At 41.5% G+C, this 24,348-nt stretch overlaps 1 protein-coding gene and 1 non-coding gene across 4 annotated transcripts in view; both read left to right on the forward strand.

Moving 5' to 3' along the window:
* TSHZ2 (teashirt zinc finger homeobox 2) overlaps positions 1 to 24,348 on the forward strand; it is a 359,031-nt gene that overhangs the window by 251,123 nt on the left and 83,560 nt on the right. The gene's annotated exons all lie outside the window — the stretch shown is intronic.
* LOC114814039 lies at positions 10,346 to 10,483 on the forward strand. The gene has a single exon (XR_003761782.1). It is a non-coding gene; the product is annotated as a small nucleolar RNA SNORA7 (small nucleolar RNA).

The following is a 24,348-nucleotide window of genomic DNA, read 5'->3' on the forward strand; positions in this document are numbered from 1 at the left end:
GATTAAAATAAATTACAAATGGGGGAATAGTAGAATATGAAGTTTTCAGAACGAGCACAATCGCCATGTTTGTAGAAGTTCCCGTATTTCATGTTTCTTTAGTTTCTTAACTCAAGGGTTAAAAACAATGTCAGCACTTCAGAGTCAGACCACAGAGAACTGTCAGGGCAGCCAGTTCATTTATTCAATCATTTGTTCTTTTTTGTTCTTTTTGTTCTTTTTTGTAACTTTGCCACTGACTCCAAGGTTGCTTGGCTTTAAAGTGTACTGGCAAAAGTCAATCCTCAGCATTATGACTGGAAATGGATACAGGATGATTTCTGATATTCGATGAATAATTCAATTTCAAAAATCATACGCTTTATTTCAAAAGACAAACCAGTAGCCAAGTTAAGCTCTTCTCTCTTCCCGCTCTCATTACAATGCTACAGCATTCTACAGTAAGAATCCTAAAATACTGTGGTCACATTCAGTCTGATTCGCTGAGCTTGGAAGGAATGTTACTACTGGCTGGAACAAAACCAGTGATAATAAATCTCACACTCACCTATTTTGTAATGGTATAACTGAAAGAAAAAGTAATTGTGGTATTTGTTAAGCCGTATGTGCAAAGAATTGTATTAAGCACTGGGGTAATAATAATAATAATGCTAGTCTTTGTTAAGCGCTTACTATATGCCAAGCACTGTTTTAAGCGCTGGGGTAGATTCAAGGTAATCAGGTTGTCCCACATAGGGCTCACAGTCTTCATCCCCATTTTACAGATGAGGTAACTGAGGCACAGAGAAGTTAAGCGATTTGCCCAAGGTCACACAGCTGACAAGCGGCAGAACTGAAAATGACAGTTTCAGACATTCATTCATTCAGTAGTATTTATTGAGCGCTTACTGTGTGAAGAGTACTGTACTAAACACTTGGAAAGTACAATTCTGCAGCAAATAGAGACAATCCAAACTCAACAATGAACTCACAGCCTAAATAGGAGAGATAACAGGTATTGAATCCCCACTTTACAGATGAGGAATCTGTAGCATAGAGAAGTGAAGCGACTTGCCCAAAGTTACACAAGCAAGTGGCAGGGTCGGGTTTAAAACTCAGATCCTCTGACTCCTAGACCCAGCCTCTTTCACTAGGCCACACTGCTTCTCAGTGAGGAGGATTTTCAACTAGTTTGTTTCGTAGTAATTTGTTTGGACTTCTTTGTTTGAGATCATGAAGGGGAACCTTTCTGTGAGTTTATTTTGTTGGACCTCTCTCTCTCCCATTTAGCTTGGAAGTCTGTTGGATTGACTTTGTTTCCCTTTTATTTCTGATCTGCTGATTCTTCTTTATCTGCATATATGTTGCTCTTTACTCACAATTGGAAAACAACCAAAAATGAAATAATTTATCTTCCTATTTCAGTCTCTTGGCTCCTTCTATTGAGTTATTCAGCAGTGATTAACAGGCAGCTCTGACAGCAACAACTTTCCCTGTAAATGCTACGTTTTTTACACCGTATGTGGAGGTACGAGTTTGGCCAGGATCTTGTTTTCTCGGTCCTCCCATGGCTATAACGGGACAAAATAAACAGGGGTTGATGGAAATGGGATACCAGGAACCGGGGTAAAATGGGAAAAGGCTGACATGCAGCTTGTCAGTCAGGCAAAAATGCTCTTAGGGTTTCAGAGGTGAGTTCTACAGCAGCATTTGGTGACTCGAGCTACAAAAACATTAGGTTTCTCTGAGTGCATCACTCTTTCAGGTGCTTATTTAGGGCTGCAGGCTCATTTTGATCCTGATCTATAGCAGATGTTGCCAGTAGAAAAATCCTCCCAAAGTTACACTTGTTTTCTGCAGCCCCAGTAACTATGTTCATTTCTGCTACAGTACACAGTCTGGTACCTTAAAGCAGGAAAAGTGACCAATTTACTCCCAGGCAGGAGCATACACAATGAAAAAGTCCAGCTGGTTTCATGATTAGGCCCCATCATGCTAGGTTTTTCAAGACACAATAAAAGAGAAAGCATTATTGTTGGTTTGCTGAGGTTTTTACTGGTCGTCTTTCTTTTGCTTTTACTTAATGAAAAGATATGAGTCCTGAGCACTTTCAAAGGGCTCTGGTCAAGGCTTTAATGGCCTTTAAAACATGGGAATATCAGACCTGCTGCTCTCCAGGCCTTCTGATGGACCATTTATTCATTTATCCTCTGGGGCCAGTTCCAGGGCGGAATGGAATATCTGAGTAATTCAAGTTAAAAATACACTTTGGCCTCAGAGATTCTGAAATGTTTTTGGTCAGACAAGCTCTTTTACCTAACCCGAATTATTGAGACCTAAGTATATTTTCAACACCTGATCTAAAAGCAGAAGCCCTATGTTTCCGCTCCTCCAGACTCCAACTCCTTCCTCCGTCTGCAAACCCTAACTCATTCCCCTTCCATGACACCCTAAGGGCTTGACCCACACGGAGATCAACCCACCCTGGGATTTTCCCAGGATGTTATAAGCCAATCCAACCTTGTCCACATGACTCAGTTCATATTTATCATATGACATGCTGAAGAAGGAATTCATTTTGAGAAGATGGACTCCCCCTTGAACTGTTTGCTGGGACCCCAAGTTAAAGATTTATTGGTTAAATTCAGGCAGAGATGTGTTGATTGGGATTTATCCTTTTAAAACACATGTAAATCATAAAGAGTTTTCTTCAGAAATATTGACTTCATTGATCTCTGCTAACAGGGTAAGAAACCTGTGTGGGCTGGAGTGAAAAGGTTGTGAAATGTTTAAAATAAAGATGTTATATGAGATAAATCACTGTGTTTTCTCTTCTCAGAAAGAAAACTAAATGTAAGTAGGCCAGTGAGCTAATGAAAACTCTACATGGAGTTTATCCCTGCATTAATAAGTAAAATCAGATTCTACCCTCCCAGCTACCATTCAATGAGAATATATGTTAGTACACCCTACCCGAAGCGTGCCCTTGAGTGGCCATCCATCTGATTTTATGTCGGACAGTCTGGTTTTGAGTTTCTCTGTTCCCTTGGCAGATATTGGGCAAAGTTGGGTGAAGAGCCAGGAGGTATCCTCAGTGGGGTATCCCGTATCGCTGAAAGCAGTTTAGTGACCATCCTAACTGTGCCTGAGTTGAACCATTTTAGTGTTTCTTCTGAGAGCAACATCTTTGCAAAACTGCATTAAATTTATATCCCCAATCAGAAGGTGACCAAGGAACAACCTGCAGTTCTAGTTTAGTAGCAGAGTAAAACTCTGCCTTTTCTGAGCCGACAAGTTTCCAGAACAGCAAAATGGGACTTCCATTGCTTCTCAGATCATCTCCCCTCACTATCGCAGGCTATTTTCAGAACCACAGTAGAGTGAGGCCTGTAAACCTCCACAGGAGGGTTTATGAGAATCCACGAGTAGAATTTTCCACCCTTCTTCCAAGAAGTAAAAGGGCACCAGGTAAGCTGATACAAAAGCTGTCAGGACATCCTAGGATATTCCAGCCAGAAGCCCCCTGCCGCTCTGAAGCTCCTGGAATGACTTAAGTACCTTGCATAGCATCTGGGAAGAGAAAGGTCATTATGGTGTTTTGTTCTTATCCTTGTTTTGAACCAGCAAGCCTTTCTAGGCTATTGACTAGAAAGTCTGATTTCCAGTACCTACGTTAGGAATACCTGGCATTCTATTAATGTTGGCCCCCTTTTGCTGACAGAAGGCTCCAAGAATCCTGTCAGCAAATAATTAAAAGGTGAAAAAGCCCTCTCCCTTAAGCTCCTACACAACAACCACCACCAACAACCAAAAAAAAAAAAAGCCCCACAGATCTGGGGAATTCTCCAGGGAACAATTGAGCATTATCAAACACAACTGCAGTAATACTTTACTGTCTGCTGCAGATATTGAGCCCTCATTGCAGTAATTGTCACAGTGACAGAGCTGGGAACACTTGCTGTAATTAGGACAGTTGTTTTGTCATGTGTAACGATCTGAAGAGGAGCAAGGGAAGGAGGCGAATGAGCACTAATCTGCTGTAGTGTAGTAAAGGGAGCCTTGCACCAACCAGCCACGGAAGAATATAGGATTCATCTGCACAAAGCAAAAATGGAGAGACCTTTTCATTAGAAAATATTGCTTTTGTTCCTAATCCATGCCGGGATAGTTCAATTCCAGGCACCCGATTAACATTAACAGGGATTGAGCATATGGATAAAACAAGCATAGGAAGATCTATCGGACTGGTCCCATCTCCAACTTCACCCTTGAAACCTTGACGTTGATATTTCCACTTGATTGACTGGGTCCATTTCAAGGTATTTGAGCCTCCCTGCAGTCCCATCCCTGTCTCTCCACATCCTGCTTCTGCACACCATCCTTGGCTTGGGAAGCCTCAGGGCCCCTGTTGGCTGCGTCTTTGATGGGAGGAATGTTGGGTGGTCTGTACTTTGGGACTTTAGCTGGCAGTCCTTCTTGAGACATTCAGGAAGCAATCTTGAGGAAGCTCTCTGGGAATGAAGTGCTTTGAATTGTCTGTTAACAAGGTCTTCTCCTTGGTTTGTTTGCTAAAATATCAAGAAAGGAGTTGGAATCCATTAGATTGCCGGCCCTTTGTGGAAAGGGATCATACCAGTAATAGTATTTATTTGAAGTCCACTTGGTGCAGAGAACCGTAGTAGACACTTGGGAAATACAGAATAGATTAATCAGTCCATATTATTTACTGAGCGCTGGAAGTGTGCAGAGCACGATACTAAGCACTTTGGAGAATACAATACAGTACTGTTGGTAAACCCTATCTCTGCCCTTGAGGAGCTTATAACCTAGTGGAAGAGTTTGCAATCTAGTCCCAAGAAGAGACAGGCTCCCAGCCTACAACTTCTAACTCTATTTTACTTTCTCAAGCCTTAGTACAGTGCTCTGTACCCAGAAGACAACCAACAAATATTATTGAATGACAGACTGCCATAGCAGCTCTGAATTGAATCAATCAGTCAATTGTATTTACTGAGCACTTGCTATATGCAGAGCACTACATTAAGTGGTTGGGAGAGTGCAGTACACCTGAGTTATCAGATGTGTTCCCTGCCCTCATGTCTAGAGGGGGAGACAGACATTAATATAAATAAATAATTAATAATACATAATTTAAAGATGTGTACATAAATGCTGTGGGGTTGAGGGTTGGGCAAATATCAACGGTCCACATGTCACCGATCCAAGTTCATAGAGGATGCAGAAGAGGGAGGAACCTGGGAAAAAGAGGATTTAATTGGGAAAGGCCTCTTGGAGGAGATGTAACCTTAATAATTCTTTGCTTGATTGATTATAGTAGTTAGAAGACCCAATCCCTGCCCTTAAGCTTAAAATCCAGTAGAGACATGATCCACATTTGTATTGGAACCTCTACTTTGGCACTTAATGGGCAAATATGGGCCCTAGACAGCACATAGTAAGTCCTCAACAAATGCCATAATTATTATTATATTTTCTACTTTATTACCTCCCAAAACCTGTAATCTATATTAGTATCTGTCTGACCTGCTAGACTGTCAGATCCTTGAAAGCAGGAATCAAGTCTACTAACTCCCCTGTACTCTCCCAATGCTTAGCATATTGCTTAATACAAAGTGCTTAGTACTGTTAATTGATCAATAACTTCTTTACTTTCCCAAATTAGTGGGTGTCAGTTGACAAGATAGTAGTACATTAGAATTGAGAAGGATTCTGACCCGCTTCATTTCAAGGCTATCCTCCTTTGTTTTCCTTGATGATCCTCTAGGGGTTACTTAGAATGAACCTGCCCAGACTCATTATCTGGGAAGGTGAAGCTTAAAAATATACTTGGATTTTAATTATCCAGCTGCTCTAGGCCCCCCAAAAAGTTGAACCTGCATTCTATTCATTTCTGCCATAATGCATATTTTCACTGAACATTTTGACCAAAATGTTGTTAGAAAATTAGGGAATGCTGGTCCAGTGCTTGGGTCACACACAAGCCTGTTTGGGCTCAGTGGGCTGCATTATCAGAAAAAATGGCCTGTGCCATGTGGGTGATGTTAGCCCAAATGAGTGGGAGCGCTCTTGAACACAAGGTTTTGCAAGAACACAATCTGCCATTATAGGAGAACTGGCATAATTGAATATGAACTATATGTTTAGTCCTGTGACAGCTGGATAATTTCTGTGCATAGACGGCCTAAAAATAAGGGTAGAACAAGAAGTCGCAGACTTGTCCACACTGTTGGTAGAATCAAGCTGTCAACCATTAGATTTTCTAAGTTGGGGTGCAAAGATGGACAACATGTCTAATCAGAAAGAGCAGAGGAGTGATTCAAGTCCCAGGTCTGCCACTGGTCTGTTGTGTGTGACCTTAGGCAAGTCTCTGCCCTGGTCTCAGTTTCCTCATCTGTGAATGGAGATGAGATAGGCTGTTGAACAGGGACTGTGTCTTACCTGATCACCTTGTATCTACCACAGCATATAGAAAGCAGTTAATAATGTCATGATTATGATTTAAAAGCTAGTGTAAGAATTGGGTTCATTTATGCTCAGACCTACCTTCAGCCAGACCCTGAAATGTATGAAAAAAAAATCTGCATATCAAAACTCCAACAGTTCACAACTCTCTCCACGTACAATCCCCTCTCCTTCACCTTGTCTTCCCTGATCAACACTGATCAATCAATCATTCATTCACTCAATCGTTTTTCTTGAGGCTTACTGTGTGCAAAGCACTGTACTAAGCACTTGGGAGAGTACATATAACAGACACATTCCCTGCCCACAATGAGCTTTCAGGCTAGAGGGGGAGATCAATCAATCAATGTTACTTATTAAGCACTTACTGTGTGCACAACACTGTCCTAAGTGCTCAGGAGAATTTATACACATCCTCAGCACTCTTGTATATCTCTTAATTCAGTTCATTCAATCTCGTCGTGGGCAGGGAACGTGTCTACCAACTCTGTCGTACTCTCCCAAGCACTTAGAACAGTGCTCTGCACCCAGTAAGTGCTTAACAAATACCATCGAGTGACTTTTGACTACTATAACTATTTTTATGTTTGCCTCCCCTGCCCATTAGAGTGTAAGCTCCTTGTGGCCAGGGGGCACTAAATTAATGTAACTCCTACCACATCAGACTTGGCATTTTCAAGTACATGCTGCCACTTTAAATAGTCCCCGTGGACTAGCAAAGTTATTTTGTGGGCTAGCAGGCAAAATAGACTTTAGCTCCCAGAGCAGGCAGCAGTAGCAAAAGTAAATCCAAAAGCAAGAATCACTGGGAAGATAACTCTGTCTACTGTCATTCTTCTCTAAGCTCTGCCGAGCTAAACCGTTGTTCTTATCTAGCCACCTGAGCCGGCTCCATCTGAGCCAGAAGTGGCCAGTTCGACCATGGCGGAATGGCAGAGGAGGAGGAGGAGGCAGGCTTGCCTCTCCTCCATCCCTCCACTTCCCTGTTTTGTTGCCACTGGCATCAAGCTAATACTTGTTTTCGTATTGCCTAGTGACACAGAGAATGGTAGAAGGAGGTGAGGGAAACAGGCAGTAGAGGGTATTGGAAAATGAGGGCTCAATCAAAGATAATATTGTGGACTTTTTTCAGTCCAAAGATTTTGAAAGGTTTGAAAAATAAAATCTATATTCTGCCTAGTAATGACATGTTCTCAGAAATATTACATAAGGGGGAATCTGATTTTTATGAGTAATTGTCAAGGTTGTACCTATTTCCGTTGCTCCGTGAGATCTCAAACAGTTTATTAATTGCCAGGCAGTTTTTATTTGACCTATTTGCGTTCCTGAATTGAGATTTTTGTTGTACCTTCTTTTTGCCTTAAAGAGCAACATGGCTCCCATCCCAGCCAACCTCTTCACAGTCCTTGCTGAACACCCCCTTGCCCCCCACACCCCGGGCGATCTCCACTGCCCGGGCTATGCCTACCTGTGAGGGCTGAAGTAGATCAGAAAAGGTGGATGATGGAGGTTTGCTTTTAAAAGTGAACATAGTAAATCAGGACCTTGGCGCAGGGGAGGGTCAGAGGAGGGAGAGGTCTGTGGTTGGGGTCTGTTCTATCGGGACCGGCTTGCAGAGCCAACATGGCAGCCCCGAGCCCTGGATCCCATGAACCTAGTTTCTGGTTGAGATGGGACCACTGTTCTCTGCTGCCTTTCTTTCCTTTTCTGCCCAACTCCAAGGGTTTAGTACAGTGATCTGAACATAGTAAGCACTCAGTAAATACCACTGATTGACTGATCTCCTCTCCCTTTCTCTCCTTCCCATTTCCCATCCCCCCATTCCACCTCTTCTTTTCTCCCTCTGCGTTCCTTTCTCCCTCATTTCTTTTCTCTGTCCCTTTTTCTGTTCTCCCTTGACCCCACCCACAGTCAATTTCCACTCCTATCCCATTTAAGATTGACAAGAATTCAGGGTTCCTAAGGAAACAGCACTGGTTAGGAGGAAAATTTGCCCTGGGTTTTGGGGGCTTGAGGGTAGCATGATGAGATCAGGGTATTACACCCTCATCCAGGGTTGGTTTAAATCCCAAAGAACTTCCTGAACGTTCTACCAGTATAGAATGTAACCACAACAATTTAACATACAAAGCAAAGTGAAGGAAAAGTGGGTATCATTAAACTTTCCTGAAATCATGGTCAAGTATCCTGTCTGATGCAATTGTTGGATGAAAAGAAATCCCTCTCGAGAAAATCAGCAGGGTGTGTTGTGCCCACGTAGCATTTTCCAAACTAACTGCCAAGAGTTTGTTTCTTCCTTTCTGTTATTTCTTCTGTTTACGATTCTCATCCCTCCTTTTCATACCCCTTGACATTAAAAAAGAACATAATTGAAATGTGTTTCAGGAATCAAAATTGACATTGCATCGATAATGTCCAGAAAGCATCAGTTCCTTAGAGAAACGAGATTAGAGAGAGAGAGGTGAAGTTAAGTTTATTCAGATATGTTGTCTGGAATTTGTCTGCCATATTCAAAGCTTGTTCTCCATTTCTCTCCTCTAATTTCCACCTGGACCCACCTACTTCTTTTCAATGGACACTTGGGAGTTTCTTATGGTAACTTGAAAGGGATGAGCTCAGAAGTTCTTAGAGTTAAACCCAGAGTATGCCAGTATTTCAGGATATCACAGCGACGACACTAGAATTAAAGGGCAGGGCCCGGAAATGGGATTCATGAAGGGAGGTGGCATACTGTTTCCAGTTTGAATCAAAAGTTGGAGGAGAGAACTGAGCCAGCTCTCTGATTCTTTATTTCCAATTTAGTTCACCTTCCCCAGAGGGAACACTCTGGAAATCTGCTGTTATTTTTCACAACTGTGAGAGAGTGAATCACTTCCCAAGCTCATTTGCAATGCTGCAAAAGTTATAACCGCTAAATGCTGTTTCTAAATGCTGCTTTTATTAGGCCCTATCACATTAAACCGAGAGAGTGACCCGTTCTGTCGCCTGAAAGAATATGCAATTAACATGGGAAGTCTAATCAGGATATTAATGGGTTTGATTTTTAATTCCTATGATATTTTCAGGAGTAGAAAAAAAAATCCCTTCAACCTGCATTAAGATTGGAAAGCAAATTCAAAGGGGTGGGGAGAGGTTCAAAATCGTAGAGCTTTAGTGTGGATTATTTTCTCAGCTAGTGAAAGACAAGCATTTGGGTTTTTTTTTTAATGTTACCTCTCCAGGGACAGGCACTGGAGAGGTTAGTAGGCTTTAGAAATCAGAGATCGTTTTGTGTATTAACTAAGGCATGGTTTATTTGGAATTTTCAGTCCTGCATCTTCTATAAATAATAATAATAATGTTGGTATTTGTTAAGCGTTTACTTAAGCGTTTACTATGTGCAGAGCACTGTTCTAAGCACTGATACAAGGTAATCAGGTTGTCCCACGTGAGGCTCACAGTTTTAATCCCCAATTTACAGATGAGGTACCTGAGGCACAGAGAAGTGAAGTGACTTGCCCATAGTCACACAGCTGACAAGTGGCAGAGCTGGGATTCGAATCCATGACCTCTGACTCCCAAGGCCGTGCTCTTTCCACTGAGCCACGCTGCTTCTCTAAAGCAATCCAACTCTTAGCAGAACATTGTACTAAGAGCTTTGGAGAGTACAATACCATAGATTTAGTAGACACAGTTCCTGTCCTCAAGGAGCTTAGAGGCTAGTGGACTGTAAGGGCTAGACTTAACTGCATGGAGCAAACCCAGCCTCAGATTGAAAATGTTCAAACCTTGAATGCCTGTATCTGCACTGCTTTTTAACCAGGTACAGTAGTAAGATTTAATATTCTCTCTGCCTCCGATCGACGAGGAAGAAATAAAACATTGTACTGGTGTTGAGAGGGTACCCCTCTCAGAATAACACCTGGAGAGTTTCCAGTACTCTAACAGTCTCAGCTATGGGAGGGAGAATCAAGCAGAGGCCGACCCATTCCATTCCTAGCTTGGACAGTGGCTAGCAAGTGGAAAGCAATCTGCTACAAGTCAAAACTCACCTGTGCTGGGCAGCAGCGCCATGAGAGAGAGTCGAGGGTGGAGACTCAATCTTACTGCACGGAAGAAGGCAGTGGTAAACCACTTCCATATTTTTACCAAGAAAACGCTACAGATACACTACCAGAATGATTGCAGATGGAGGTGGGGCGTTCTGGGAAATATAATAATAGCAATAGTTATGGAATCGCTATGGGTTGGAAACAACTTGACAGCGTAAGACAAGACGGTACACATTTGCAGCCTTTTAACTTAATTTTCAGCCTTTTCAGTTAATTTTTAGTCATTTAATTCATCTGTGCCTCAGTTTGCTCACCTGAACTTCATCTCTAAAATGGAGATTAAATACCTGTCACATTATTTACAGTCACTTAATTTGAAGTCAGTTAACTCAGTATTCTCATCTGGAAAATGAAGATTAAGTGTCAGTTTTCCTTCTCCTTTAGACTGTGGGACAGGGATTGAGTCAGATCTGGTCATCTTACATCTTCCTCAACACTTAGTACAACGTTTGGCACTTGTAAATGCTTAAATACCTAATGTAGTAATAGTAGAAGTAGTGTTTATTATTATTAATAATAATAGTGCATTGTATTAATAATAATGGTATTTGTTAAGCACTTACTATGTGACATACAGTGTTCTAAGCACTAGGGTAGATACAGGTGTAATCAGGTTGGACACAGTTCTTGTCCCACATGGCGCTCACAGCCTTAATCCCCATTTTAAGATGAGGTAACTGAAGCACAGAGAAGTTGCCCGAGGTCACACAGCAGACAAGTGGCAGAGCCGGGATTAAAACCCATGACCTTCTGAATCCCATGTCCATGCTTTATCCATTAGGCCATGCTGTTTCTCATTAGTATTATTCTTATTATTTTTCCCAAGAGAGTGTCCACATGTCTTCTAGGGCTCTAGAAGCCGATGCTCCTCTCCTCAGCCCCTCATCAATATGTATTTGTGTACGTACTTCACAGTTGCTACTCTTTGATCACCTCATAGTTTATTAATTACTTTATCTTTGTATACCCCATTAGATTGAGGGCACGGATCATGTTTACTTCTATCATAGTCTCGGAGGGGCCCCACACAGTACTCGGCATGCGTCTTGGCTTATGCAGTCTAGTCGTTTCCGACCCACAACAACTCCATAATTATTATTATTATCTCTCCCCTAATGCCCCACCTCCATTTGCAACCGTTCTGGCAGTGTATCCATAGAGTTTTCTTGATCAGAATACAGAAGTGGTTTACCACTGCCTTCTTCCGTGCAGTAAACTTGAGTCTCCACCCTCGACTCCCTCCCATGCCGTTGCTGCCCAGCACAGGTGAGTTTTGACTTATAGCAGATTGCCTTCCACTCCCCAGCCATTGTCCATGCTAGGAACGGAATGGGTATGCCTCTGCTCGACTCTCCCTCCTGTAGCCGAGGCTGGTAGGGTACCAGAAACTTTCCCGGTGCCATCCTGAGAGGGGGCTGAATGCATAGGTGCCCTCAATAAACACTAGTGAATGACTGAGGGGGTTTGCCAGAAGTCATCCAGCATATCAGTGCACTGTGGAGATAGGCTACTGAGAAGAGGAAAGAAGTCCTACTATCGGGAGGATGAGCTGATGTTAGAGGCAGGATAAATGGTTTGGGACTCCAGAACCTTTGATCTTCAGCACAGCAGAATTAAGTGGGCACTAGTCAGTAAATCTGTGGCATAGAGTTTGGACCATAATCTGATTGCTCTGTTAAAAATAATCATCTTCAAAAAACAAGCTAAACCTGGGAAGACACATCCATGGATATGCCTGTTGAAAGGAAAATCTTACACCTCCTAATAAATGAATGAATCTTTTAATACTGAGTTGTGGCAAAAATGTAGGCCTTGCTTGCCCTTTCCCAGTGGCTTGCTCTATTCCTCTCCTTCCTTGATATTTGAAAAGAAAATGTTCTTTTGACTAATATTTGACACTTGAATCAGGTTTTAAAGTTAATCTGTATTTGTAAACCAAAAAGCTTTTATTATAACTTTTCCATTTTCTCGTCTCCTGGCTTGGGTGGAGATGGAGAACATCTGGTTAGCATCCTTCACTGAACAACCCTGTAGATGCCCTTTGCCCCTCCTCCCCTCTTTACTAAGAGCCTAAATACTCAGGGACAGCCATGAGGACCCCTATTCTCCCAAAAAAGGGAAAGAGTTTAAATTGGAAACTTACTGATGACAGCGAAGGTGGGTTTTGTTTCTGTTGTACATCCTCTAAGGATGTTTTGTTTGCAGAAGTAGCTCATTAAATGTGATTTCTTCATTCACTGATTGATTAAGATTTAAGCAGGGAGGAAAGGGAGAATCATAGTTCTTCACGTGTTCCACTTGGATGGGATGAATGGTCTTTGGCACAGTACTCTACCAGTGCCATTCCTCACCATTTAAAGGCAAGGCCTGGGAGGAAAATCTGGCAACACCTAGCTTGGAAAATCTGAGAAAGCACATCCTGCCATTGAAGGGAGGGGGTGTTTCTCCAGAGCTGTGCTAGCTTCCCCCACAGGGGTAAAATCACTTCATTTGCAGCCAAGTCTAACTTCCCTTGTCTGCTTCCACAAGAATTAAAATAAAAAGTGATTAAGAATCTCCCAGGTCAGTCAATAATCATTAATACTCAACTTAATACATATGCATAGAGACAAATGGCCGGACATTATGAATGAGCAAAGGAAAAAATGGCATATGTGTCCAGAATTACATATATAAAGAATACAGGAAAAAGCTTTATTTTCTGCTGTGCTGGGTGATGGACAGGTGTAAGTAAAATTTTCCAGTTAAATGGAAGAGCCAGGGTTATCTGGAATCATTTTCAGGATGGGGCTTTGCGGAGGATTTCAAATCAGAATCCCTGCTAACCTAAGGATCGTAGACATTAATGGAGAGTAGATGCTTAATTCTCTGGACCGTATTTAAGATCAGTTTGGGGTGAGGATGTAGCCCCTGGAAATCCTGCCCCACCTGCTGCCAAGGAAGATGTCCTGGACTGTTTGCTAATCCTATCAGCAGAGCATATAGCTGCTTGCCTACTCTGAGTTATCAATCAGTAAATCAGTGGCATTTATTGAGTGCTTGCTTCATGCAGAGCGTGGTACTAAGCACTTGGGAGAGTACACTTGGGAGAAACAGCATGACTTAGTGGAAAAGAGCACGGGGTTGGGAGTCAGAGGTTGTGGGTTCTAATCCCATCTCTGCCACTTGTCAGCTGTGTGACTTTGGTCAAATCACTTAACTTCTCTGTGCCTCATTACCTCATCTGTAAAATGGGGATTAAGACTGTGAGCCCCAAGTGGGACAACCTGATTACCTTGTATCTACCTCAGTGCTTAGAACAGTGCTTGGCAGATAGTAAGCACTTAACAAATACCATCATCATCATTATTATTACACAATCCCTCCCTCAAGGATTTTACAGTCTAATATGTTGCCCAAGGTAGTCCTGCTGGGGTGACAGGGGAGAATTTATTCAGTGATTTCCATAGGAACATTTTTAGAATTTGTTTTGTATCAGCTCTTTCCCAAGAATAGGAGTAAACTCAAATATTCTGATGGTGGTAATTACCTCCCAGGTATGGAGGCATTCCCCACCTGAGATCTATTGTCTCAGACTGTTCTTGTGGTGAGGAATATCAGAAATGCCAGTAACTAGAGCTTTCTGGTTGGCAAGGTGCCAGATAACAAAAACCTTATTGTACATTTGCATATATAGTTCATGCTCTGATTTGAAGATGGTCCTAACCTCTACCCCAACCTGGAGATCCCTTTCTCCTGTATCGTGTTTCCTAGTAAAGCTCAGTCCCAACTAATTAAAAATGGCCAAGGAGTTTCTTCTCCCTAGTTAACTAGCCCCCACCTCTTTTCCCAGTCCTCTCCTGTGATTGGCTGTGTTCTGGATGGAGTCACCAGCTAAATAGCAACATGTGCAATCCTGGCACCACCACTTGTCTGCTGTGTGACCTTGGGCAAGTCACTCAACTTCTCTGTGCCTCAGTTATCTCATCTGTAAAATGAGGATTAAGACTGTGAGCCCCATGATTAGACTAAGCCCATCAGTGGGCAGGGATTGTCTCTATCCGTTGCTGAACTGTTTATTCCAAGTGCTTAGTACAGTGCTGTGCACATAGTAAGTGCTCAATAAATACTACTGAATGAATGTGGGACAACCTGATTACCTTGTATATACCCCAGCACTTAGAACAGTGTTTTGCACATAGTAAGTGCTTAACAAATACCATAATTATTACTATTATTATCCCAGTCCTTAATCAACATAGTAAGCGCTTAATACCATTATTATTAAGCATACAGTACAGTGCTCGGCACACAGTGAATGCTCAATAAATACGACTGAATGAATGAACTTGATATTCAGCCCACCTTCAGCCCCACAGCACTTATGTACATATCCATGATGTATTTTAATATCTATCTCCCTCTCTGTATTGTAAGAGAACATGTCTACCAACTCTTTAGTATTGTGTTATTACCATACTGTGCACACAGTAGGTGCCCAATAAGTTCCACTGATTGATTGATTAGACTTCTAGACTTGTGATCCCGTTGTTGGGTAGGGATTGTCTCTATCTGTTACCAAATTGTACTTTCCAAGTGCTTAGTACAGTGCCCTGCACACAATAAGCACTCAGTAAATACGACTGAATGAATGAATTAGCTCAGTTAGTTGTCTTTCAGGAAGAGGGTCGTTGGGAGTATGCTGTACTTGTTTTAATTTCTGAGCTCTTTTTTTCTCCCCCATTTCTATAAGTGGGACTAGCTTGAGTGACCTTCACATAAGCAATGCCTGAAAACATATTTTGCCCACTCCTAGCGCAGGACTGGATATGGTGCCCAGTGCAGAAGGTGTTGGGTTGGTAGAAATTCCCACATGCCATAGCGAACTGGTCAGAAGAATTGGTTCCAATTTTAGTGACTTGTGGTGACCTTCCCAGGGTGTCTTAAACCTCACGTGTAAGATAAATATAAACAAATAATCAGGTTTGGCTGATTCCAACCAAGAGTTCTGAAAGAACTCAGAGAAGTTACAAAACTCCCCCTGGATTATACAGCATATCATTACAAATAGCCACTGAACCAAAGGACTGGTGGATTGCCATTGTATCTCCCATCTCTCAAGGAGGTTCAGAAATGATCTGGGAAAGTACATACCAGTAAGTCTCACTTCTATTCTTGGCAAATTTTTTTGAAGGGCTCAATGAGCATGTGGATAGATGGGGACCAGATGATATAATATCTTTTGTTTTTTTTAAAGGCTTTTGACAATTTCACATCTTTTTTTTGTTTGGGCTTTTTTTAAAAGCAGTCATTTGATTAGAGGGAATGTGTCATGGATCAAAACTGGTTAAGCAATAGATAGGGATAGTGACATTTTGTTTGTTTTATGGCATTCGTTAGTGCTTAATATGTGTCATGCACTGTTCTAAACACTGGGGTACATACAAATTTATTAGGTTGGACACAATCCCTGTCCCACATGGGACTCACAGCATAAGCAGGAGAGAGTGGGATTTAATCCTCATTTTATAGTTGAGAAAGCTGAGACCCAGCAAAGTTAAGTAACTTGCCCAAGGCCACAAAGCAAACAATTGGCAGAGCCAGGAATAGAACCCAGATCCTCTGACTCCCAGGCCCACACTCTTTCCACTAGGCCATGCTGCTGCTTTGCTGGACAAAGCCTAAAGAAAGGGGCCCCCGTGGAATCTGTGCTAAGGCCACTTTGGTGTAACTTCTTCATAAATGATCTGGAATGGAAGTGAGCAGTGAAATCTTCAAATTTGCATGCTATATGAAGCTCTTCTGGGGATAAACTCCAGGAAGACAATAGATAGCTGGATGAATGGACTGACAAAAAATGGTAGACGATCTTCATTATGAACATTAATAATATTAATGGTATTTGTTAAGTGCTTACTGTGTGCCAAGCACTATTCTAAACACTGGGATAGATACAAGGTTATCAGGTTGTCCCACTTGGGGCTCACAGTCTTAATCCCCATTTTACCAAAGAGGTAACTGAGGAGCAGAGAAGTTAAGTGACTTGCCCAAAATCATACACCTGACAAGTGGCAGAGTCGAGATTAGAACCCATGACCTCTGACACTCCCAAGCCCGTGCTTTTCCACTAAGCCACGCTGCTTCTCTATTGTGAGTAAGAGAGGGAAGTCCACCTAGGGAAAAGTCATTCAAATTAGATCTACGTGACGATGGGTTCAGAGTTATCCGTCTTGACTCAGGAAAGAGGTCTCGGAGACACTGTTGATTATTCTGTTAATCAACCCAATGGGTGGGAGCAATCAAAAATGCCATCTGAATGCTGATGTCACAAGTAAAAAGAGAGAAATAAAAGAGAAATAAAGCCATGATATGCCTACATCTGGGATAATCTGCTCCTCACATCTTAGAAAGAAAGTAAAGAGCTAGAAAATGAACAGAGAAGAGTGAACAAGAAAGCCAAGAAAATAAAGCTTTTTCATATAGATAGACTGGAATAGTTAGGACTCTGGTTTGGGAAGATACAGGTGGAAAGGGACATGATTGAAGTATGATTAAAATCATGGCATGTAGGGACAAAGCAATGAAGATGATGTTGGTGTTGGATTCTTCCTAAATTAGACTCTATCACTTCTGCCCCTTGCTCACCCAGAGCTCCCTCCAATCCAAAATCCTCCAGATCATGGCCTTCCCATTTCCGGAGCCTGCTTAAAATCCCAGGAAGCCTTCCAAGGTTAATTAGAAGCTCTCCATCACATCAATTTTAGAGTCACCCAGGCCACCGATGTATTTTTACCTATCCTCAATGAATCCCATCAACTGTATTTATTGAGCATTTATCCTCAACTCTTGTGTATGTATGGGTAAATATACATATGTATATATGTATAAATCTGTAGATGAGTTTACATATATGTGTTTATGTAAATTCAACAGTAGATTTATTCACTTGTCTTTCATTTTGGCATATTCACGCTACTCCCTATTTTATCCTTGTTCTTCCTCCTGCTTTCAGTCAATTCAGTAGCATTTATTGAATGCTTACTGTGTGCAGAGCAGTGTACAAAGTGCTTGGGAAAATACACTATAACAATATAAAGATACATTCTCTGTCCCCAAGAAGCTTACAGTCTAGAGACTAAGATTCAATAGATGTAAATTATTTTTGCCTGTCCCTCGCCCAATAGATGCTGTATAAGTATAATTGATTGACTGAAAGAAATCAGAGGGATTATTTTAAGATGATATCAAGGAGGGCAACCATCCCATATTTATTCCAAACATCCAACAGTTGCCACTGTCAGAGATAGAATACTGGGTCAATTTGTCTGACCTAATAGTGGCACTGGTTATGTTTTAATATTCTTAGGAGAGTTAAATAGAAATATTTAATAAATGGAGTACATTTTGTGAAGGAATTTCTAATATAAAGTGAGAAGAAAAACATATTAAAAAGTTGATTAGGTTTAATTTTAACTGGAGCAAGGATTATTCTAATACATTTGTATTATTGTCCATGGTATCCTTGTTCCATTTCCTGCTCCCCCTACTACTTGTAAATATTTTTTTTTATCTATGTACTCCATTAGATTAACTCCTGAAAGGCAGAGGTTATGCCTTGCTTCTGGTTCTCTCCCAAGATCTTAGTACAGTGTTCACACTCAGTAGATGCTCAGTAAATTCCCCTGATGATGATGATGATGATGATGATGCAATGACTTAAGAAATTTGGGTGGAAAGAGAAGGGAGGATGAGACAAGCAGAGAAAGGAAAATCGGAGCCTGATTCAGGAAACTCTTCCTAACCTGACTAGCATTTTATGAAGTCAGAGCCCTGAAACTCATAAGGGAATATTTTACATACCGAAAAGCAGCTTATTACTATGAGTCAGAGGTGTGTAGTGTGAGTTGCAAAATAATTCCCTGAAATTAGAGTTTGTCAAATGCAAGTTGGTAAATTAAATTTTTCACATTCAGTTGATTATATATTTCATCCCCACGAAAAAGGGGAAAGCCCTCCCCTCCCTCCCCTCCCTCCCCTCCTTCCCGCTTCTGTAATCCTCACCCCTCATTTCTCTCCTCACACAGCCTCCTCAGCATTCTAGCAGAATGCACCCCTCAGGCAGTGGCATTATCCCAGTACCGTTCACAGAGGGTTCATTAAAATGCCACCTTTTCAGTACCCACCGGGCACTCCCAGCAGCCCCGAGGGCTATCGCTGGGGAAGAGAAAGCCAATCATTCAGAAGGGGTCCAGCTTGGAGGACGGGGACGGGAACAGAAATGATGGGGTGGCAGCAAAGAGTTAATGGTTTAATACTTTACAGAAAAAGTCAAGACAGACTTGTGATTCTTGATGTTAATGAAGGTGTCACACATTGTCTAGAGAAAGTTGTGCCTGGCAATCTTCCTTTTTTCGGATGCCTACACCAGTGACATTTCATCTCACATTCAAAGAGCACTACCTTAATGAAATGCATAATTAACATATTCTAATTGTGCTGAGCGCTGTGATGATTTTGACAGAACTCACTTTCCATGTCTAATTTGATGCTAATTTAATCTGTTCCTCTCCCGCTGACATGACCTTTCTTGATTGAGTTTCACTGAGGAGATTTTTTGATGGATTGATTTATCAGCATTGCAGAGACAACAAAGGCTCAGAGTGCATGACAGAAAATGGGACGGGAATGGCCCTCAAAGCCAGTCTGCTCTGAACTTTCTGGCTGTAATGTCCTCTTTCCAGAGACTGCTTGTCTGATCTACTGATGGAATTCGAGAAATGTGACATCTGTGTGGGGGTTTGATCTCTCCGATACATACAGTAAATATCTTATTGTGGTTGGGAATCTCTCGAAAGGAAAACTTCTCCAGTGCTCTCGATTATTCAGTAGCAAGCTAAATAGGCCGCCGCCTAACCAAACAAAACCATCAAGTGTGGCCTGCTGGTAAGCTTCCTCTCTATGGCTTTTACTCTTTTGCAGAATGTTTTAATTACTCCAGCCTCACTGAATATATAGGAGAAGGTGTTGGGAGAAAAGAGAGTGCCCATCTTAAAATCCGCTCGCAGCACTTATAATTAGTTGGTGAGCGTCTGTTTCTAATGTTCTCTTGTTTTGTATCAGGGCGTGAGAGGGATAGCTTGGACGTGTTATTGTAGGAATGCATGTGAGTTTTTTCCAAGAGTTCTGAAATTTGTAATAAAAACTTGCTATAATTCTAGAAAGTTGCCCTTTGCAAGTTACGGCATATTTAATCTTGGAATTCATCCGCTTTTTTAAAGCAACTAAAGCAGTAATACCTTCATCCTTCTGTGTATGCTGTACTAGGTGGGAACAGAATACTAGAAGAGAGCTAGTGAATGTACAATTCTGCACGTAGATAACCACTATTCTTCCTGACCCCTGGGGTGGTGAGTTAACACCCTGAAGATTGAAATTTCCATTATCATAACATGCAGAAAAATTAGAAATGACCTTTTAAACTGTTCCTTCTTTGTAGGTGTTTCTGCATGCAGCAAATAAAAAAAACATTTTATAATTGCAGCTAATGAAATAAGGTGTAATTTAGCAACATTATTGGAATAAATATTACAAATACCAATCACATCAATTTTTAGTCTAGATTTGAAAGTCTCATTCAAAGTCATTTTTTTGAACAAAGAATAGAGCCCTATATATTATTCAGCTTTTCTCAGGAGTCACTGCTGTGGTAATTTTAAACTAAGATTTATCAGAGCAAATCTCAGATTATTTTGTTATTAATGGGTAATGTGAAGCCATGTGGCACATAACAAACCAGAAGAGGAGGCCTGATATAAAAAATCAGGCAATAGAGGCTCCATCAAGACAGAAGGACCATGCTGGAAAGGTCAACTGAATTTTTTTTTCCTCTGACTAGAAAGCCACCCAGAGCATTTTTGAAAATTGCCCAAGGGGACACCTACATTCCTTTTCAAAGGTTCAAATTCAGTTGGGGATGAAGACAGAAACAAGAAGCAGTGAAAAATGCCCGAGGAGGAGAAAACTAAGATGGCTTCCATCACTAGGTCCTGTAATTGTCTCAGTTTGACAGCTTGTGGTAAGTAGGTGAGTTAAGAAGGGCACCTTCAGTGGATTTAATAGGCACGATGCCCAGAGTGTGTTTAACCTCAGAACAAGACAATCTCATCTTCAATAGGATTCTCTTTCCACAATCTGCACTTGGACATCCAGTAGGGAAGGGCCAGTGCGGTATCTACTTACCCTAAATCTGCTATCCTGCAAGTGAGCCAGCCAAGTTAGAAGTGTGAAATGAAAGCAACTTCAAACTATCCACCCAGGCAAGCTGCACCTTGATAGGGTGTGGATAGTGGAAGTTTCTTTTTTTATCCTCCTTGATGAGAAAGTTTCAAAACCAGGTAAATCTTCATCTTTCTGGAAGTAGCTTGCCTCAAGACAAAGAAATGGATTCAATGAGCCCCTAAAGGCCTCTCTCCAAAACTTATGATTCTATAAGGAGTTACTTGTGCATGACTGGCAATGAGAGACTAAATGTCTGAAAAGGACCACCTACTTGGAAACGTTCAACCTTCAAGCTAGAAAGTACAACTTTGTACCACCTTTAAAAAAACAGAACGGACCAAGCACTTCCTTAATCGTATTTAATGAGCGCTTACTGTGTGCACAGCGCTACATTAAGCGTTTGGCAAAGTATAATATGACAGTAAACAGTGACATTTCCCACCCAGAACAATCTTACAGTCTAAAGGGAGGGAGACAGACATCAGTATGAATAAATAAAATTACAGGTATGTCCTGGGGCTTTGTCTGGAAGGCTTCTGGAGGAGATGTGCCTTCAATAAGGCTTTGAAGGGAGAGAGAGTAATTGTTGGGGCTGGAGGTGGGTCCAAAGTCATACCTGGATTCGGGACCATAACTCCTTCCCACATCCTCTATGCATCCATAGTTTCAAGTGAGTGTTTAGCACCTATTGGAATTGCCTGCCCTCTCTGCTTCATCAGGTTCAGCTCCTGGCACATTGATTCTTCTGCCCAGGCAAGCAAAGAAACTAGAAGAGGTCTGATCAAGCCTCGCATATCTGGTCTATTCAAGGCTGTGTTCAAGAAAGAATAATCTTTTGGCCTATAAAATTCTAAGTTCTCTGATGCACTTGAAGAAAGCAGTGTGGCCTAATGGATAGAACACAGGCCTGGGAGCCAGAAGAACATGGGCTCTAAATTCTGCTCCGCCACATATCTGCTGTGTGACCTTGGGCAAGTCACTTAACTTCTCCAGGTCTCAGTTACCTCATCTGTAAAATGGGGATTAAGACTGTGAGCCCCATGTGGGACGGGGACCGTGTCCAACCCTGTCATCTCCCTGACTTTCCCATCGCTGTAGACGACACCACTGTCCTTCCCGCCTCAAAAGCCTGTAACCTTGCTGTTAACCTTGACTAGTCTCTCTCATTCAACCCACATATTCAACCTATCACCAAATCCTGTCGATCCCACCTTCACAACATCACTAAGATCTGCCCTTGCCTCTCCGTCCAAACCACTACCGCATTAATACACTCATCCCGCCTAGATTACTGCATCAGCCTCTTTGCTGATCTCCCAACTTCCTGCCTCTCCCCACTCCGGTTAATGCTTCACTCTGCTGCCTGAATCATCTTTCTACCGAAACGTTCAGGACACGTCACCCCTCTTCTCAAAAATCTCCACTGATTGCCTATTCACTTCCATATCAAACAAAAAATCCTCACCATTGGTTTTAAAGCATTCCATCACCTTGCCCCCTCCTACCTCACCTCCCTTCTCTCCTTCCACAACCCCACCCTCATATTTCGCTCTTCTGGTGCTAACCTTCTCACTATGCCTCAATCTCGCCTGTCTCGCCACTGGCCCCTGGCCCGGAATGCCCTCCTTCCTCAAATCCGACAGACAATTACCCTCTTCAAAGCCTTACTGAAAGCACATCTCCTCCAAGAGGCCTTCCCAGATTAAGCCCCACTTTTCCTCATCTCCAACTCCCTTCTGCATCACCCTGACTTGCTCCCTTTTCTCTCTCCCACCCCACCGCCACAGCCCCACTGCACCTAAGTATATATCTGTAATTTTATTTATTAGTATTGATATCTCTAGACTGTGAGCTCATTATGGGCAGGGATAGTCATTGTTGATTGTTGTATTGTACTTTCCCAAGCACTTAGTACAGTGCTCTGCACACAGTAAGCACTTAATAAATATGATTGAATGAATTAATGAATGAATGATTAGCTTGTATCTACCCCAGTGCTTAGAACAGTACTTTACACATAGTAAGTACTTAGTCAATACCATCAATTAACAAGTCTTTCATTTTTGAAGGTCAGAGTCACTAAAAAAAAATTTCTTCTGGTCACATATTTGATCACCAAATCCCTTAAATAGCAAAACCTACTTAATTTTAAGTTGGTCCTAGAACATGATAATCTAGTTCACCCTTTTGCCATCAGGAAAGTGAGGAATTAATCCATTCAAGGCAGAGAATATGTTCAGGGATAGAGATCTCACAGAACTCCCTTGGAAGTCAATTCTAATTTTTTAGTTACCAGATAGTCAAGAAATCCATCCTCATTCCCAACTGAAATAACCATTTAAACCCATTCTCATGTACTTAGGTCAGTATGCTCCCTAAGGAAGCTATATTTCATGACACCTCTTAGCATTCTCTTTACAAGAATAAATAGTTACACTGACTGTTTAACCTTTCCAAATTTCCAATCTTTTGGTCACTCATCACCCTTCTTCTCTTCCCTCTGGATTATCTCCATCTGCTTTTTAAGCATATATCCAAATTAGACACAGTACTTTAATAAGGGCAGAGAATATATTAGAACAATTACTTCCTGATTCTTGCGGGACTGATGCCTGTTGGGATGTCTATAACATTGGTTTCTTCAACTTTGGCACATTTCTGGCTCGTACTTAGCTTCTGGTTCACCCCAGTTTTTTTCTACTGTACTTGTGCTTAATCAGTCTTTTCCTCATCTTGCCCTGGTCTCTATTGAATTTCATCCTGTTTTTGCAGGCCTATTTGGCCAATGTAGCCATCATCTTTAATTCTATTCCTATTTAAAAAGTGATCTCAATCCCACACAATTAACTGTTACCTGCCACTATTGATGAGCTTATTTGTTGGAAATTCCTTGGCCCAGATCATCACTAAAAATATTCAGGAACAATCCCTGGGAACCATCACTTGCTACTCTCTCCCTGGATTCAGTCATGGATCCCTACTCTCTGGGGCAACACTCAAAACAGACCATAAATTCCTGGATTGTCAGTCAGGATGTCACAAGGGAAGGAATCAAATGTTCAATCTGTATTATGTATTAATAATTATAGTAATATAGAGATAACATTTATATGTAGTACTTTTTTTGAGGTCTCTCAAAGGAAATAAATTTGTGTGGTATGGTTTGCTCATTACAAAGTCATGTTGGCTACTTCCTAGACACTTTTTTTTAATGTCTTCTAGTCATCTCTATTAATCACACCCATCTAATTATAAGGATCATCCTCTTTCGAATTCTTAAATATGGGCCCAACATTTTCCCCTTCCCATGCTCTTCTACATCCAACAAGTCTTAAGTATTTAACTACTGTGTGTTACTTTGCATCAGTCCCTGGCTACATTTATACCTGTGGTTTTTTGAGATGCTCTTTGTTTCTTCCCAAAGTCTAGTTTGGCTTTCCAAATTAGACTTACTGTTGAAAATGATTTTGCTTGGGTGATATTTAGACACATATCAACCATAAAATATATGAAATATTACATTTTCCATGAGAACATT

The sequence above is a fragment of the Ornithorhynchus anatinus genome, chromosome 8, assembly GCF_004115215.2.
Source record: "Ornithorhynchus anatinus isolate Pmale09 chromosome 8, mOrnAna1.pri.v4, whole genome shotgun sequence".
NCBI classification, from domain to species: domain Eukaryota; kingdom Metazoa; phylum Chordata; class Mammalia; order Monotremata; family Ornithorhynchidae; genus Ornithorhynchus; species Ornithorhynchus anatinus.